Source organism: Aedes aegypti, chromosome 3 (genome assembly GCF_002204515.2).
Source record: "Aedes aegypti strain LVP_AGWG chromosome 3, AaegL5.0 Primary Assembly, whole genome shotgun sequence".
NCBI classification, from domain to species: domain Eukaryota; kingdom Metazoa; phylum Arthropoda; class Insecta; order Diptera; family Culicidae; genus Aedes; species Aedes aegypti.
The window spans coordinates 62,930,470-62,949,364 of NC_035109.1; the positions used below are offsets into that span (position 1 = coordinate 62,930,470).

Sequence of the window (18,895 nt, forward strand, 5' to 3'; positions counted from 1 at the left end):
GAACATGCTACGTTTGAAGACTCTAAAGAAGGAGTCAAACCTCATTGAATCGTATATGACTTGACATCTACCATGTATCTACCACTATCTACCATGTATCTTAGATGCTCAATATTAACAAAATGTCGAAAATTCAACTCAGAGGTAATTAAAAAGCATTTCAGTTGCTTCAAAATAAGAATTTAGTTGATATTCGAAACACTTTGAAAATTTCAAAAATTCAATTTTTGTGTGGTGATAAAAACGGAATAATTTGTTGACGAAATCGGAACGTGATAAAAACGGAACATACCTGTATTCATTTTTTTCCCGCTCTACCAAATTTTCCAAAAACCTTTGTATTTTTTTCCTTGACCCGAACACGTCAGAACCCTTAAAGAAGACAGAAGTGAAAGAATTGTGCATATCGGTTGACCCGTTCTCAAACCATTTCGTGACATACAAACACCAATCCATTTTTATTTATATAGATAGATTATTCTCATAAATATAAAAAAACTATGAAAAAATATCGACTAGCGGGATCCACACTTCGAACTTAGCTTGGTCTTGTTCAAAAATTAAGCGTTTAACGACACGGCTCTTTGAGCCTTTTTATTCTGAAATGCTTCATTGGATTCATTACGATTTTTTGAAAACCGGGACTGCCTTGAAAAACATTCCAGCGCATGTTTGTGAAGAATTCCACGAATTCCTCTCAGCAAGGTCGCATACTCTAAAGGTTCTGGAGTTGCTCATTTCTTCATTACTATCACATTTTTTTTTTAAACTCAGTAATTTCGCATCAAATATTTCTCTTTTATAAGTTGATTCATAGGTCATCACACATTTTGATTTGGTGCCTCCTAAATGCAGGGTTCAACTTGGCGAACTGCATACTATAGCTTTGCTCGTATTTAATTCAGAACTAACATTATTCCATAGAACAATTTTTGCAAACGCTACAAATAAGTCGACCAATTTTCCAATTACATCGTCTCCAACAAACAAATTTTGAAGCATAGAATTTGCCTACACTGTCATGGTTTGAACGACGCTTTTTGAGTTGCCTGCCTTGCCAACTCGCCGATATCACTCGCAACGCCACCACTTACAACAGAACTCACCACCACCTACGCATCTATTCCATATCCCCCAGTGCACTTAACTTCACACCGATTTCGATACCAGCATAGGAGTACTCACTTACCAACAACAGCCAGACTGTGTGTCGTCTACAGTGTCAGTCCTACATATTTATAACCACAGCGCGCCGTTCACGAAGAGTATGAGCGAAGCACGGAGAGCACGCCGCATATCAGTTGGTTCGCAGCTTCGATCGTATCTGGACGTGCAAGCGTGCAGGATATTCCGCCGTGAACGTGAAAAAGGCTGGTCTCTGTGAGTTATGGTCACAGCGCCTTAGGGATACTTGACTTCCGGTGAACAGTGTGATGGATTTGTGTGGTTTTTCTTTGGAATCTAATTTGTATATTTGAGCTGTGGCATTGTTTGTTTGAACATAAACGAAGCAAGTGTAGGGATAAAAAGTGTGTATCACTGTAAATGTTCCCCGAATTTAAACTGCAAACGTCCTTCGAGTAGATGCCTAGATTCTCGTTTGGGGAGAGTGCATCGTGAGGCGAACAAGGCTAAGAGTTTTCAAAACACAGCACTTATTGTGAGCACTATTGTGTACCGAGGTGGATTGGCAAGCAGAGCGTTGTGTGAAAATAAACGAGCTAAAATTAAGTTTATCGATTACGCCGCCGAAGCGAACGATGCGATTTCCGCTGTTGGCATTGTTGAGATCCTGGAGGAAAATCTAGAACAAATGGAATTCAGCCAACATCGAAAAAGTGGTTCTGGTGGAAATTGATTGGAAAAAATCCGACCAACCAGTGAGAAAATAGAAGTGAGAGCTACAGATCTACGGCAAACGAGGAAAAATCGTTCTCGGGAAAAATTGTTTTAGCATGGTTGTTTGAGAGCGGAAAACGTGTTGGTCTTGTTTTATTTACCGTGGAAGTGTGCGGCTTTTGTGTGAGTTTTCCGACACGGTACAAGGATTCACTGCTCGGTGCGGAGCAGACAACGGTTGTTGCGACAGGTACTGTCTCCTCGGGAAGGTGTGTCTGTGAGGACATTGCTGGGTTTGTAGTTTTAGCTGGATCATTATCACACAGCACAGGTGTATATCGAAGCCGTCTGCGGAGGATTCATAAACGGTACATTGAACTTTGTTATTTTCTTTTAACAAATATTTCCGGCCTTTTATGTTATGTGTTTTATTTTTGGAGTAATTTCCTATTTTATTTTACCCATATTAGCTCTGTTGATAAACGAACAGTTATAATCTACGATCATGCTGAAGACTTCTAAGTTAGAATCACGGTCCGTTAAATTTTCGGGTTGAAAATTGATTTCCCTTGGTATGAAACCCAAATAGCCGTATTGGTAAACGTGACCAAGCTGAGTGTCGTATGTTCCAATCCCGATAAACTAGTCCCGAACATCCCGGGACAATGAATCCAGAGATTTTCGAATTTTCAGGATTTTTCTTATCGCGATATTTAAATGCTGACGTCACAAAAAATCGGGGATTCTCGAAATAAACGTAAAATATGATTAATATGTTTGATATTCATTGCAAAACGATGCTAATTGTTTGCTTTATTAAAAAAAACGAATTGATTAGAAAATAACTAGTTATTTGCCATAAAAGACTCTCGAATGAGCTAAAATATTATTATTAGGCAAGTGGCACAGGTACTGGAAATTAAGCATTTTAATACGTATCTCTTTAAAATAAACTTTGAGTATGCTTCACAACAATTACCTGAAATAGCCTTGAGACGTTTATTTTGTTTTGTTGTGTTGACTCCTTGGTTTTTTTCACTTTAGGAATTTCCTGAAATAATTTGTTTGAATCTCATGAATGTCGCACGTCGAATAACGTTTGGCCAAATGACATTTGGCCAAAAGTACATTTCTCGCGTTTAGTATCATACAGGCGTATCTGCAATGATCGATTTCTCTTCATCGATTTTCTCTTTGAATCAGTACACAAAATTCATCAGATTTCCGTAACATTTTACGATGTACTATGACGAAGGACGATGAGTACTTTCTACTGAACCAAAAATAGCAGTTGAAAATAGTCGCCCGGCCAAGTTATAAGCTGAAGAGAAAATCGATGGAGAGAAATCGATCATTGCAGTTATGCTTTTATGATACTGAACGCGAGATTTGGTCGAAGGAACATTTGGTCGAAATGACGTTTGGTCGAATGACATGAATATTTCGTCGAAAGATTATTCAGTAATAGTTGATCGTAAATCGTTAAGTTCAACAGATTTAAAACCGAACTAGATTTTTCGCACAATAGATGGTCTTAAGTTTATTTTGGGCTTACATAATTTTCATTGATAATCGATAACGAACATATCTAGGTACATAACAGATATTACCCACGTTTTACAACATGGTTAGTATATCTGGTTGTGTCTATTTAGGATAAGTTATTCTTGAAAATGTTCTTATTCTTCAGTAATTTTTGGATTGGAAGCTCAGTTTTATCACCCAAATTTGTAGCAGTTAGTAGCAAATTTGTAGCAACATAACTGTGTCTTTTTATTGCTCAACGTTGCTCAACACAATGCTCTGTTGATTTTTTTTTATTTTATCAAAATATCATCATTCTTTGAAAAGAGGTTTCGTAAATATTATCATCGTTTAAATATTAGACTAAATTTAAATTCAACAATGTTTGAGAATTTATTATTATTTCAAAATGTCATCATACTTTATATATAACTGCTGATCTTTATCGAATGGCAACTTTCAGTGTTAGTGCTCGGAAACTGACTGATCAGCTATTTAATTTGTTCATTATGGTATCGAACGCCGTGTTTGTCGGTATTTAGAGCACTCAAAGAAAAACAAAATGACTTCTTAATTGAATGCAAAATTGTGAATTTCGCACATCTCAGTTTTGGCACAGAGCTGATTCATTTTTATGTTACCAACGGGGTGCTTAAATTGATTCTATCAGATTTTTTCTCCTTCTTTTAAACATAGTCTATTCTTTCGAGTTTTGCTAATGTTATAATTATTGGAAAAATTTCGCTCATATTTCAATTGATAATATTACCTTCTTTAAGCCATTTTCAACTTTTATATATATAACACTTGTTTACATTTTGATGAGTGATTTCCTTTTTTCGATCATAGGCTGTTCTTTCTAAAGATACTTTTCTCATAATTATTGCCATTACAGCTTATAACACGTTCATCAAGAGTATTCTTTGAAACATAAATGTTTCCTTCGACTTTTGTCTTTAACACCTGTACTTCCAACCCCCCTCAGAGAGTCGGAAGTGCAACTTTGACCATGCATATCTTTTTAGTTTTCGAAGCAATTCTCAAACAATTTTCAGCAATGGAACCGGGCACTATTCAAGATTGATATTCATCTTTGGGTTTTTAAAATAGATGCGTCTACCCAAAGTAATTAAGCAAAAAGCACTTCCTAGTTTATTGAAAATTACATTTAAAAAAAAATAATAATAAAGCAAAATTCAAAGCGATGACATCTAGTTTTTTCGACATTAATTTGCTTGATTGAGTGTAGTGAACATGTTTGAATTGAAATTTGTGATAACACATAAAATTTCATTAACATTACGAAAAACCTTATTTTTTGGACCCGTTTGCCTGTAACTCAAAATTCAAAGCGATGACATACAGTTTTTTCAACATGAAATTGATTGTAAAAGTCAAGTGAACATGTTTTGTTAAAAAAAATTCCTATAACACTCAAAATTTATTTTGCCCAGAACACCACACAAAAAACGTATTTCATGAGCATCTTGTCTGTAAATCAAAATTGAAGGCTATAGTTTACATGTAGTTTTTTTGACACGAAGTTACTTGCAAAGGTCAAGTGAATTTTGTAGAGTAGAAAAATAAATGTTTGACCTTGAGTGTGGTCAAACCTTTATTTATACCTACAAAACAACATAAACACATTTTTTTTGTTCGTCTGTAAATTAAAACTCAAGGTTCTGAGATGCAGTTTTAAGGCCTGATTTTACTTTTATAAGTCAAGTGAACATTTTTGAATTTAAATGTTTGATTACACTTAAAATTTATTTTACCCAAAATATTACGAAAAACCCAATTTTTTGGATCCGTTTGCCTGTAACTCAAAATTTAAAGCGATGACATATAGTTTTTCGACATTGAAGTGATTGTAAAAGTCAAGTGAAGATGTTTGAGTAAAAATTGAATTTCCGATAACACTCAAAATTTATTTTACCCAGAAATAACATGGAACACGTATTTCATGAGCTTTTTGCCTGTAAACTATGATTGAAGGCTATGACATGTAGTTTTTTCGAAACGAATCCTGACATGTAGTTTTTTCGACACGAATTTACTTGCAGCAGAGGTCAAGTGAAAATTGTAGAGTAGAAAGATAATTTTTTTGACTACACTCAACATTGTTTTAACCTACAAAACAACATAAACAACTTATTTCCCGAGTTTGTTCGTCTGTAAATATAAACTCAAGGCTATGACATGTAGATTTTTCGGATTGAATTTAGTTGTAGAAGTCAACTGAACATTTTTCAGCAGAAATTGAAATTTTTGATCACATTAAAAAAATTAACATAAATATTACGAAAAACCCTTGTTTTTGGACCCGTTTGCCTGTAACTTAAAATTAAATGTGATGACATTTAAGTTTTTCGAGGTTTAATTGATTGTGAATGTCAAGTGAACATGTTTTATTAAAAAAAAAATAATATCCAATTACACACAAAATTTATAACACCCAACAATACAAAAACGGGTTTTCCTTAGCTTTTATTTTCGTCTGTAAATCAAAAGTTTAGGCGATAACGTGTAGTTTTTCCGTAATGATTTTGCTTGTAGAAGTTAATGAAATATATTTGAGTAGAAAAATAAATTTTTGATTGCACTTCAAAATTTTACCTAAAAATCTACACGATAACGTATTCCCAGAGCTAGATCGTTTATAAATCAACGTTAGGCCCAGATAGCCGTAGCGGTAAACGCGCAGCTATTCAGCATGACCAAGCTGAGGGTCGTGGGTTCGAATCCCACCGATCGAGGATCTTTTCGGGTTGGAAATTTTCTCGACTTCCCAGGGCATAGAGTATCTTCGTACCTGCCACACGATATACATATGCAAAAAATAGTCATTGGCATAGTAAGCTCTCAGTTAATAACTGTGGAAGTGCTCATAAGAACACTAAGCTGAGAAGCAGGCTCTGTTCCAGTGGGGACGTAACGGCAGAAAGAAGAAATCAACGTTGAAGAAAATTTTGGATGCAATCAAAAATTTCAATTTCTGCTCAAACATGTTCACGTTACTGCTAAGAGATGTTGCTTGCCGAAAAAAACTCACGTTAAGGCCATGAGTTTTTTTTATTACAGACAAACAAAATCAGGACATAAGTTTTATGTGTTGTTTTCTAGTTCAAAACTAATTTTGAGTGTAGTTAATTTTTTTCTACTCAAACACATTCACTTGATTTCTACAAGTAGATCTAATTCGAGAAACTACATACAAGTGTCTCCAGTTTTGATTTACAGACAAAAAGCTCAGGAATAAATTTTGAGTATTATCGAAAATTCATTATTTTACTAAAAAATGTTTACTTGATTTTCACAATCAATTTAACGTCGAAAAAACTATATGTCATCGCTTTAAATTTTGTTTTATTGTTAAATTTGAGGAAAAAATGCGTTTTTCAAAAAACTAGGAAGTGCCTTTGGCCTAATAACTTTGGGTGAATACAAAATGCATAAATTAATATCAATCTTGAATAGTGTCCGGTTCCATTGCTGAAAATTTCTTTGAAAACGACAGGCATGTTCAAAGTAGCACTTTCAACTTTTTTTGAGCCCTTGGTAGTTGGCGTAAGTTCTCACCCCCTTGGTAGAAGAAGAGTCAAATTGAATATTTTCTGGAGTAATATATGATAACGCCTTCTTTCATAATTCTTTCAATGATAAATTGTCCTTGTTTAAGTTAATCTGTCCTGTGCAATGTACACTGTACTGAATGAAAGCAGCTCATACAAAATGCTCTACTTTGTCATACTATAGTTCTGTTCCGTTTTAAGAAATCGAGCTATTTTTTTTCACAGGACTTCAAATATGTTCTATTTTGTAATTGTAAAGTGTCAAGATTTTGTGAGCCCCTGTGGGGAAGTGAGAAAATATGTAAAATTTTGCAAATTAGCGGTTTTTCATTTTAAAATGATTTTTCTAAAAAATGTTTTATCGTTTTAGGTTTGGGTGTATGTTTGTTGATTACGTAGAGGTTGTTGAAATTGTAAATGGAAAAAAATAAGAATTCGATGTCAAGCGAGAATTTCACTGCTATTATTTGGAACAATATCACATAGTATTTCGCTTTCCGGCAGGGGCTTAGATAATTTGGAATGTTGTGCTATCAGAATCGAACAAATTTGTAGATCTGTGGAGACAATTTTAGCACTTGTTTCTATGGTCACATAAATAACACGACACCGCTCAAATGTCAACGAATGAACGCGTGCATTGGTCCATTGTTGTAATTGTGACTTCCAGTGGTCAAACATGTGGCTTTGATAACGGAGTCGATCTCAAATAATCAAATAAGATAATTGTATTTATCCTGTGTATCGCGTGAGGTGAGACTAGTCGACTTTGGTGACAATAGTTATCACCTTGTCAACCAAATATCATATGCTACTTAAAGAAATTAAATTCATTTCGACCAAATGTCCAATCAACGAACTGTCCTTTCGACCAAATGTACTTTCGAATAAACGTTATTTGACCAAACGTCATTCGATTAAATGTCATAGATTCAAGTGGGTCAGGTGAAAGGCCTTCTCACGATTTAGTTTTTTTTATTGCAAAAATGATGCGAAGGCTGTGAGGCTAAGTAACCGTTATTCCAAAAATCAATTGTGCGTTAAGTCGGACTTGGCATGCTGATCCGAACCATCACACACTTTGCTTGTTGATACTTGTTACGTATCTATTACAGTTTGAAACATTAAATCGATTCTGATAAAATTCAATGGAGCTAAAAAACTGCTTCGAATGACATAATTGTCTAAATTTCTAAGATTCGTTCTTTGTTTTCTTCTAATGTCGATCAAATCAAAATTGGTCTATTGATAAAGAAAGATCTATGTTAAAAGTGTGGAAGTATTCATAGAATACTAGGCTGAGAGATAGGTTGTATACTAGTTGGAATGTAACGTCAGAGAAGAACGATTTTGATGGCTTTCACGTTAATACTGTATGCCCAGCCCAGGCATTACAGAGTTCTTTCTCATTTGATTTAGAAGCACGATCAAAGCAAGCGAAGAAAAACATCCCATATCTATCGGTCCATGATCGGCAATGGTTTGCAAGTTGCAACAAGCTTGATTAATAGCAGCAGCGAACGACAGCCCCAAAGAGAGAGCGATGATAAATTCCATTTTTCTTGCTTGTTTGCCATTGGGGGTAGGTGTTTAGGTGCTAACACAATAAACAATCCCCGAACACACGATGGCAATAGTTTTCCTTCAGGTTTGGAGCTTGTTTAAATGGATCTAATTAGAGCTGTAGCAGTATACGATAAACAGGTTCTCATGGTGAACTGCAAATCATGATGTTACAGGGAGCGATAAGTGAGAGATTTTCTCAATTTTCTCAGAATACAATCTCTGTGTATGCCGTAGTACCGATTTAATCCAATTCCTTCCTCCTTGTTTGCTAATCGATTAATTAGGTTTAGATCAAAAGTAAGAATCAAAACACCCACACCAACTCTGCACCAATCCAGTCGTTGCTTTATTAATGAAATTATTCACGTCACCAGTGCTGCCCTGTGGCAGTAGCTGAACGCAGAAAAACGAGGCCGAAAGCCACTAAGGGTAGACGGATATGGAGTTTTCACGTTGACCGAACGAACCGTACCATTAGCTATTGGATCTCTGTCTATCCAGAGAAACTGACCCGGGGCGGATATCATAAATTTCCTCCTGCCATTACCTAGAATCTAGATGTAAGATGAAAGCAATGAATAGAGCGAAATTGGAGAATATCACATGAAAAATCGCTGAAGTGACGTTGATGTTGCCAGCAGAAAGCTGGAAATGAAGTGGGCGTCTCTTTTGGCAGATGACTTGATTCCGTTTCAGCGGCGAAGGCTCGAATGTCAAGGTTGGAAAACGGAAAAATAGTGTTGTTCCTTGAAGTTCCACTATTAATTATTCTTCTTCTATGTTACGTCCCAACTGAGACAGAGCCTGTTTATTAACTGAGAGCTTTCTTTGTCGATTGACCATTTATGTGTGTGTATATCGTGTGGCAGGTACTAAGATACTCTATGCCCTGGAAAGTCGAGACAATTTCTTTTACGAAAAGATCATCGACCGGTGAGATTCGAACCCATGACCCTCAGCTTGATCTTACTGAATAACTGCGCATTTATCGATACGGCTGTCTGGGCTCCACTAATAATTAAAAATTATTTAATACACTATATTTTGATCAGGGTACCGCAATCCGGGATAACATTAATATATTTTTTTGTTTTAAGAATTTCTCTTCAAAGTTTGATTTTTAAATGTTGCATGCTTCACTAATCCAATGCTTGTAGTTTACTTCGTTATTTTGTATGATAGATAAATTTATCAAACTAATATACAATCCACTTGCCTTTATTTTGTACCAAGTTTCAGACAAGTTTCCAACAGCAAATTCTGTAAACAATCGTTCAATATAAAGTACTTTCAATGGCATTTAAAATAACTCTGTTGGATGACTTTGTCAAAAGAATAATTTTTGAGAGCTTTGAGCTGACCATCGTTTCTGTGTTCAGTAAATCTTCCTTTATAGATATAAATATACACAGACATGATATGAACTGAACAGACATTAAAACCCATATATAAATAAAGCTGTCGTGTCAAAGGTAAAGTTATTTATTTTGATTTGTCTATTTGTGGCCCGCTTTATTAGGGAATGCTGCAACGAACGGGCATGGGCTTCAAATGCAATGAAGTAGTTTTAGTCGATACACATAGCTACTCTAGCTCGGTAGCTGTTAAGAACGGTGGGCATAGTAAAAATGTACCTAGGTAATTCATCCGGCTTTCATAATTTGCTACTCTGTTCGAACTCGAAGTTAATGGGTCGCGCAAAAGTTTATGAAAAGAATTTGTTTTGCTGGTCTTGCATTCAGGATTCCTTTTTTATATTTTACTTTATACTATTTTTCGTTGCTGGCTGGGTGGTATGAAGTAAAACGTTGGTTGACTGAAGGCTTGACCTATTGTCACTTTCACGGTTTCCATTAAAAGGCGACATGCAATACAAGGCCGAACATATTATTCTTGTTACGGAAATTCATGTTTTCGAATGTATCATGGTTGCCACCATATTTCGATTTTGAACTTCCCGCTTTTTTCCGGTTTTCCCTGTATATTTTACATAATTTTCCCAGTTTTTAATCCATTTCTAAGGACTTTTTCTATATCAAAAATCGTTTCTATGAAAAGCACTGCAAAACCTCCCACACCAAATTGGATCATGGAAGTGCCCAAGTGATTCTGCACCCTTATTGCATTCGAAACAATCTCACGATTCAGCAACTTAGTAAAGTATTGATAAAGTACATGTTTTACAATCCAGCTTTCTAAAAGCGCTAATGGCTGCCGCAAACACGCTCACTTTCTGGTAGTGAACAGTCGATTTCAAGTTTGGCTTGGGTCGTTTTATATTGAGAATTGAGATGACCCAAGCCAAACGTCATATCGACTGATCCCTATCGGAAAGCGAGCCTGTTTGCGGCAGACATTAGCGCTCGTAAAAACCTGGATTTGTAGATGGGTGTTATTGTAGTGAGTATTTCTTTCACCACTGCACTGCGAAGTGCGGCCTCATAAGTGTGAAAGTGTGAATATAAGTGGGGGATTGCATCGAATCACGTTGGTGTCTTCAGAGCACTTATTCTCTGATCTACAAAGAATAAATCCCCCGAAGACACCTTTCCGATTTGATGCCATTGCACACTTTTATTGGCGATTACGCACTTGTTAAAACTTCTGCGATAGTCCAGTGGTGAAAGAAAATGTCACAAATGCATACTGGGGCAGATCGCTTTTTTGTCGACCTGTAGTTCTCTGGATATGCATCCTACAGGTTTTGGTTATTGAAAACACCAATATTTTGAATTACTTGGACTACATTTTGACTCCTTCGGATTAGATCTAGATAGGCTAAAACTGATCTAAATCAGTTTTATCTTTTGATACGGGCGTCACAGCAAAAAGCTTTCTTCTGCAGAGTTGTTCATTGAGGTATTTTTACACTATTTTACACTCTATCAGGGACGTGGATGTCGCTGTAAAGCACTTCAGAAAATCAACCAAAAAATAGACTCCGAGAATTTTTTCGCGCAAATATTTGGTTAAAATATATTGTCATCAAATATGCCTAAATAATTTGTCCGAAAAAATGGTTAAAATCGATTGTTTGGCTATTTTTAATAAAATGTCGTTCAGCGCCATCCTCGTTAGTGATATTGTGTAAAGGCCCAAACGCAATGATAGCGGAACGGCAACGGAAAGCGGACCCGTCCGCCAGCATGAACTATAACATTCTTGTCTACTCAGTGTTGATTCACTTTCATTCGTTGACAGCTCATGATCAATTAGAAAAAAGCTCAAATCACATCATGTTAGTAGTTTCATTTTTGTTTACAAATCTATAGAAAGGTGCTACTTCAAAGTTAAATCTATGTAGGTACACATATGGGTGGTTCAAAAATTCGTTTTTGATCCCAAACGTTCCTTCGGTTCCAGATCAAAATCTAAGTGTCTTCCCAACAATTGCTGAGCTCATTTGGATGAAAACTGAGACTGCACAAGTCCTTCAAAGTTTGTATGGAAATTACTATGGGAAACGCAAGTAATTCATTCAATCGGTCATAGTGTTTGCCCATGTGCTCTTGAGGGTTAGAGCTACGCTGATACTGTTAAATAAATTTATCAGCTACAACTTTGCTGAAGATTTCAGTAATTAGTTATTGATTTATTTTCAAATGGAAATTCTTCAACAGTGCTCATTTATCTTCGGAACAGGCAACATTGCTGCATTTGGCGCGAATTATTATAGCCGAAAGATTTTCAACTCATACAAAAATCAATAATTAATTACTGAGGTTTCCGATTTGAGTACGGCCTTCGGCAAAGTTGTAGCTGGCGAATATATCTAACAGTATCCCTTAGTAGTTCCCATAAAAAATATTGAAGGGCTCGTGCAGTCTCAGTTTTCATCCATATGACCTCATATCAGAATTTGATCCACATCCGAATAGGCGGTGTAGAGCAAAAACGATTGTTTGAACCACCCTAATACACATGGATGCCAAGTCAATTTTTCAAAAATCTGGAAGATTTTGTAAATTTGTCTGGAAAAGTCAGGATCTCCTTGATCGTACATGAAGAACCTTACAAATTATTTACAAAACCTTACAAATCCCTTACACATTCTATCTGAATCTTCCAGATTTTTGTAAAATGGGGCCTCAAAAATCTGGAATATTCCAGACAAATCTGGAAGGTTGGCAACGCTGCTAGTACATATACTGTTTGATTGAATGTCAATTTTTCTAGCACCCATTTATTACGTAACACTAGTAGAAGCATTAGCCTAAGAATGCTAATGTCGCTACTGTTCGTGTTACCAACATCTAGTTTGCCACGCGCTGACAGCTTGAGTATCGGTCCTCAAAGGGTCAAATAAATTCAAAAATCATCCACTACAACATGGCATCGAACAAACAAAGAAAAGTTACAGTTAAAGGTGATAATAAACTAATTCAGTTTTGTGAGAACAGCGCCATTAGCGTTCTACTACTAATATTTCTATTGTAACACTGGAATAGACATTTTCGTTCTCCTCCCCCTCTGTAATACTCGTTGTATGAAAAATGTTTCAATAACGTAAGGACGGAGCATTACTTGATGGTCTTATCATTTTTCCCTCGAATATACAATTTTCGATGACTAAAACATAATTTAGTTCTAGACCTGTGAAGGTCAGAAAATAAATAAAAATGCACAAAAAAGTTAATTATAATTTATACTCTTAAGTAGTCTTATATTTTGTCTGTAACTTTACATGCTATGAAACTGTTTCGTTGCAGAAAATATCGAATCACTTTGGAACTTAAATTTCATTACATACATAGATCGATTTTTTTTTTCAATGGGCACATTTCAATCTAAAACGTGTTAAGTAATTGAATTCCTAAACGTGTTATTTTGCATGTCATAAAACCAATTTGTTTGTCGAGCAGAAATATCCTTATCTCTTCCACTGATCTTATCCAACAAAACAAATAAAATTACAGTTATTCTGTGACATTAAAGGAATAATTAGGTAATGCAGTCATCCTTTTCGTGCTCTGTATCGGTCGTGTGGCTGCCCGTCCAGGTGACAGTGTACCGTTCCATTACCAAAAACAAAACCCGTAAATCCTTTGAAGTAAGTATGTTCCACTCCTTCATGGCCAAACAGAACCGTGAAGTTACTCACCGCATCAGTCCACAAATACAACCATGCCCTGTTGTAGAATCCACATTGAACCGACTAGCTGGTTGACAAAATTCCATCCATGTCTGTGCTCTATAGCAACTCTTGTCCCATGAACATGAACCATGCCAATGTTGAGCGCCGGGTGCCGCGGAACCTTAGTTGTTGCCACCAAACATCACAACGAACCGCCAGCCAACCAACCACCATTTGGCTGATCGTGTGTGGGTCGACCCCATATGTGCGATATAGCTACCATTCTAACTCTTTGCCCTTGCATTAGAATAGAAGTGGCACTCTAACGTGCATCACTGACACCAGCAACGTCAGTTGGTCGGCGATAAGTCTGAGGGGACCAAGTGACATCCCAGACAAATAGAAGTCGAATAAGAATTTACGTTAAAAGTCGTTGATTTACTAGCTGCATCAAACCCCCACAACATGGTGGCAGAAATCGTTTGATTGATGAGTTTTCTCGCATAAAAACGTTACTTTTAAGGTTCATTTGTACAAGGAAAGTCGAATATCAATCTGTAGCAGCTGTCAAATTTATTTTGTTATCATAAATTTAATCGCATACAGGAATAGTGCGCAATTAAATCTATGTACTCGCATAGTATGCATTTTTTCATCATATGAACGTGTGAGCAGTGTTGTGAAAAACTCAATTTCTCATAACTCACGTTTGAGATTTTTCATGCGTGAATTGTAAATCACGCAACTCAGCAGTCAAAAAATCATGAATGAGTTGGCTCACCTTTTGACTCATTGTCTCGTGTTTCCACAGTTGACTCACACACGGCAATAATTTCTTGTTGTCTGGTTAAATTATAGTAATCCTTTCTAACATAAACATCAACATTCGGGTTTCACGAGTTTTCGACGGGTTTTGCGACTGAATCATTTTTTACGGTTTGAGTTGATTGAGTGATTTTGCATCAAAATCTCAAGCGTGAGATTTACGAAGCAGATCTCTAATGAGTTTGCTCTCACGGGAGAGCGTATTGATTGAAATATAAGTGTGAGTCTATCAACACTGCGTGTGAGTTCTTTTGGGAACATCTTATACGTCAAATTTTGCACATATTATTATCGCAAAAGATGATTCTTTTTTATACAATTCTGATTGTTTGGGATCGAGTATTGTGAGTAAAAGGGCAATACGACAAGAATTGCAGAAATGACATCTATTCGATTTTTTTTTCCATTAACTGGGCGGATACGGCTTCAAAGCATTTCGTTCACTCTGACTACATGCTTTGATCAATTTTATTGATCATCTAAAGTACATTCGCTACACAGGTATCTTTCATATTTTGTAACATATCACACATTTCAATCAAATTCAAATGGAGCTACATCTAATGACATAATAAACATTTTCCCAAGTTTTGCACTTGATCCCTTCTGACTTAACGCCTGACTGTTGTTAGGATGGCGAAGGCGGCAGCGAAATAGACAAACTGAAAAGGCAGAAGTTTAAAAATGCATAGGGACCTGAGATAGGAAACATAAGCCACTTTCAGGCGCTCGGTCATTCTTTAAGCGTCATCGCTGTAGCTGCCAACATTAGTCAGGAGGAGGGTGGTGACGGCGGTATGATTTGTTTTAGTCAGTTAGTTGGCCTCCCTAAGTGCAAGTGGTGAAAAACGCAACCGTTTCAATGTTATTCATGACGTCCTAGCGACCGGTGAGTGCGTCAGATTGCACAGAACGAGCTCACGGCGACGCGACGGGTGACGCGAATAAACTTTTTAACATTGCCAACTATCTTAGAGAATGTGTGCTATTGTCGCGTCGGATCTGTACTGATATAATTTATTGCAAAGGACATGCATTACACCGTAGATTGTATAATTTGCAAAAGTGTCCCGTTTTTTTCTTCATCATGGCATATCATCCCCACTGGGGAAACTGAAATTTTGTGGATTCTTCTTCTTTCTGGCGTTACGTACCCACTGGGACAGAGCTTGCTTCTCAGCTTAGTGTTCTTATGAGCACTTCCACAGTTATTAACTGAGAGCTTACTATGCCAATGACCATTTTTGCATGTGTATATTGTGTGGCAGATACGAAGATACTCTATGCCCTGGGAAGTCGAGAAAATTTCCAATCCGAAAAGATCCTCGACCGGTGGGATTCGAACCCACGACCCTCAGCTTGGTCTTGCTGAATAGCTGCGCGTTTACGGCTACGGCTATCTATCTGGGCCCCCTAAAATTTTGTGAATTGTTGTAGCTCAAAAAGGTTGGCCTAATTGTTCTTATCTAGTATATAATTGTTGAAGTTATTATAATTATAAATATTTGCAACTGACTTAACTCACCAGAGTGGTTTGAGTATTTTTTATATGGCTTTTATTTTTTATCATCGCACTAACATTTCGCATCCATTGTCGAGTGCAACTGTGGAAACACTTACGTCAATCCGTACATCCGTTCTGAAGCCATTTCGTGACGTATATACACCACTCCAATTTTTTATATAGATTTAGAGTTATAACAAAAGCCTCAAGAACATTCAGAAATTTTAGCTTAGAATACAAATGTTCATAAGTTACACAGAGTAACAAAAAAGATATTCTTACGTGTCTCAAGTATCAAATTACGAGTCTCTAGTAGATTCAGGGTGGCTGAATCGGATGCCGTTTTCAAAAATGTCCCAGCACGTCACAATTTTGAGTTACAAGTCGCCAAAGTACATAGTATAGAACACTACTTTCACTTGTGTTTACATAAAATTTAAAGTACGGTTTATCAAACTTTTTAGTGATCTAATCTACCAAGCATGCAAATTTAGACTTCAACTTCCTTTTAAGTTATAATTTGTTTTAAATTGAACGATAAAACTAAGATAAACTAGACTTTTTTTGACATGCTTGCAGCCTCCATACATACTTTTTTTATTTGACGAAATACAAAACTTTTCTAAACCTTCAAAAAGCAACTTGCTTGTTTGGGGGTATCCAGTTTTCTACATATACTGATTCTATCGTAAACATTTACCCAGAACCCAAAATTCCATGCTGGAACTATATTTAAATCACGTTTGAAGTTAGTATGGAAATTTTGAATCACCCCTCGACAAATTTTACTACGGGACGAGCTGTCATTATGTAAATTGAAATGTCATTGAGTAAGACTGAAACCTTCATTAATCATTAATGGTCGTCAAAATGCATATATTAAAGTGCAATAAAATTGTGTTATACTACTCTATACGTTATGTGTTCTTTTGATCAAGCTACGAGAAAATGTAACTTTTTCATCGCTAAACAACCCAATTGTGAATATCACAGTATGACATTGTTTTTCAAGCACCAAAATATTGCTGTATACTTAATTTGGTGTTGCTGAGTCCATTTCCAACTTCAAAAATATTATGTAAGATTTTTGAGCAATTTTTTGGTGCAAATGTGTTACTTGTCAATTAAAATCAAATTGCATGCCAGTTCACAATATTTTTTTACATAATGTAAATACTGTCAATTAAATCGAAATTATTCCATTTTCCGATTGTTTCAAATTATAAACTTTCTGAAAGTCATTTTCACAATTTGAAATAAAGTTTTATTTATTAACCTCTTTTGCAAAACGGACAGGTAGGCCTGCCTTCTGGTGAGAGTGTTTATAGAAAAAATGCCGTTTACCATATTTTCACTTAACTAAACACGGCGGATAAGCGCGTGGTTGTTACATTTTTTTCCAGGAAATCCAAACACACCAACTTTGATCGCTAGTGCGAAAGCGCATCAATGTTTGCTTGCTGTGTAAATAATCGTTGGGCAAAATAATGTTTATTTGCTTTTCGGCAGGTGTTTACCGGTTTATTTTATGACGAAGCGCCAAATAATAACAATTTCCTTCTTCTTGTTTTCTTTTCGCCGCCGCTTTTCCATTTGGTTCAATGTCCGCAAAGATTTGGAAAACGCTCCACTTCGGAATCGTCAGGTTGAAGTGCTGCAAAAGACACCCGGCATTATTCGTTCGGAAGGATGAAATGTGGCCAAACCGAAACGGAGACAACTTGTATGCTTGTCGCTCTGGTGTTTACATTAGCGATTATAGGTTGTTTTGAAAACAAATTTCGCTTCTTTTGCGTAAACTTCCAACTATTTTGGGCTGAATTTAAGGGAGATTTGTACATACTCAATCAGATTGTCTTATGAGCTATAATCCAAACCAAAATGATTGTTTTTTAGAATCAGTTTACTATATCGAATTTTGATTTGAATCGATTCAGCAAATGTTAGGCTGACCATACATAGTCGTTTTATTGAAAATCCTCAATCAGTTCCATGTTTTTGGCAATCATGAGTACCGTCGATTGGGGTGACGATGGAACAGAGAATGGGGTGAGAATGTGTTAAAACATGATTTGAAGCTCAGCGCATACTTGAAATATCGATGAAAAATTTCAATGGTCAATTTTTCCCACATCTCTGGGACTTGTAGTTTATTTTAAATAAATTATCTGAAAAATCTTGATAACACCGCATTTTTGAATATTTGATTTTGGGGTGTCATAGAACTTACTTTTAAAAAATTAACAGTATTTTAAAATTTGATATGAATGCCCATCATATTCATTGTTCTTGATAAGTAGTATGAACCTCAAATAGACGATGCCACTGATTTCTTTTTAATGCGGCCCAACCCCAGTTCATTTGACCAAAAGTCACTCCCTCGATGGAGTGAGAATGGGTAAATTTTTATACTTTTATAAATTAGTAAAATATAACCGAATTTTGAATATGTTTCCAATATTTGCAAATCCATTACCCATGAACGTATTCTTACACTGGAAAGAATATTTTAAATCAAATGACGAGAGTTATCCAACAATCAACATGCACCTATGCGTTTTTTAACAATTCTTATCCCCAACGACGGTATAATGAGTTTCCTGTTTGTTACTGAGTGATTTTTGAAGTAATTTTCATTCTATCTTTCCCAAAGTCACTTTATCTATAGATTACTTCTCAAATATAACCGAAATCGGTGACTCAAAGGCTATCAGGATCATTTCCTTTATGAAATATTTAAAAAAACATGAGTAAACAGTCTGATGCCTTTTGGCATCTTTAGAGATATTGGCAACTTTCTCAAGGTTATCCAGCTAATTATCTTTTCCTGCTCCTCAGCTGTCTCAAGGAGTGATCATTGTAGATCTTGATCTTAAATGTATGAGAATACATCAATGTTGTATGAAAGTCAGAAATTAGTCCCAACTCTCTTCTTTAGGTGACGGTCAGGAAAAGGAATTTGTATTATTGGTCATGACCGGGCGACTGTTT

The 18,895-nt window shown here is 36.1% G+C and overlaps 1 protein-coding gene across 1 annotated transcript in view; it reads left to right on the forward strand.

The window, feature by feature from the left end:
* Window positions 1-1,184: 1,184 nt before the first annotated feature.
* The window catches only part of LOC5567681 (galactosylgalactosylxylosylprotein 3-beta-glucuronosyltransferase P), a 185,077-nt gene continuing 167,366 nt past the window's right edge, over window positions 1,185-18,895 (forward strand). The window contains exon 1 of the mRNA XM_021849266.1: window positions 1,185-2,207. The gene's annotated coding sequence lies outside the window, so the exon portion shown is untranslated. The remainder of the gene's footprint in view (window positions 2,208-18,895) is intronic.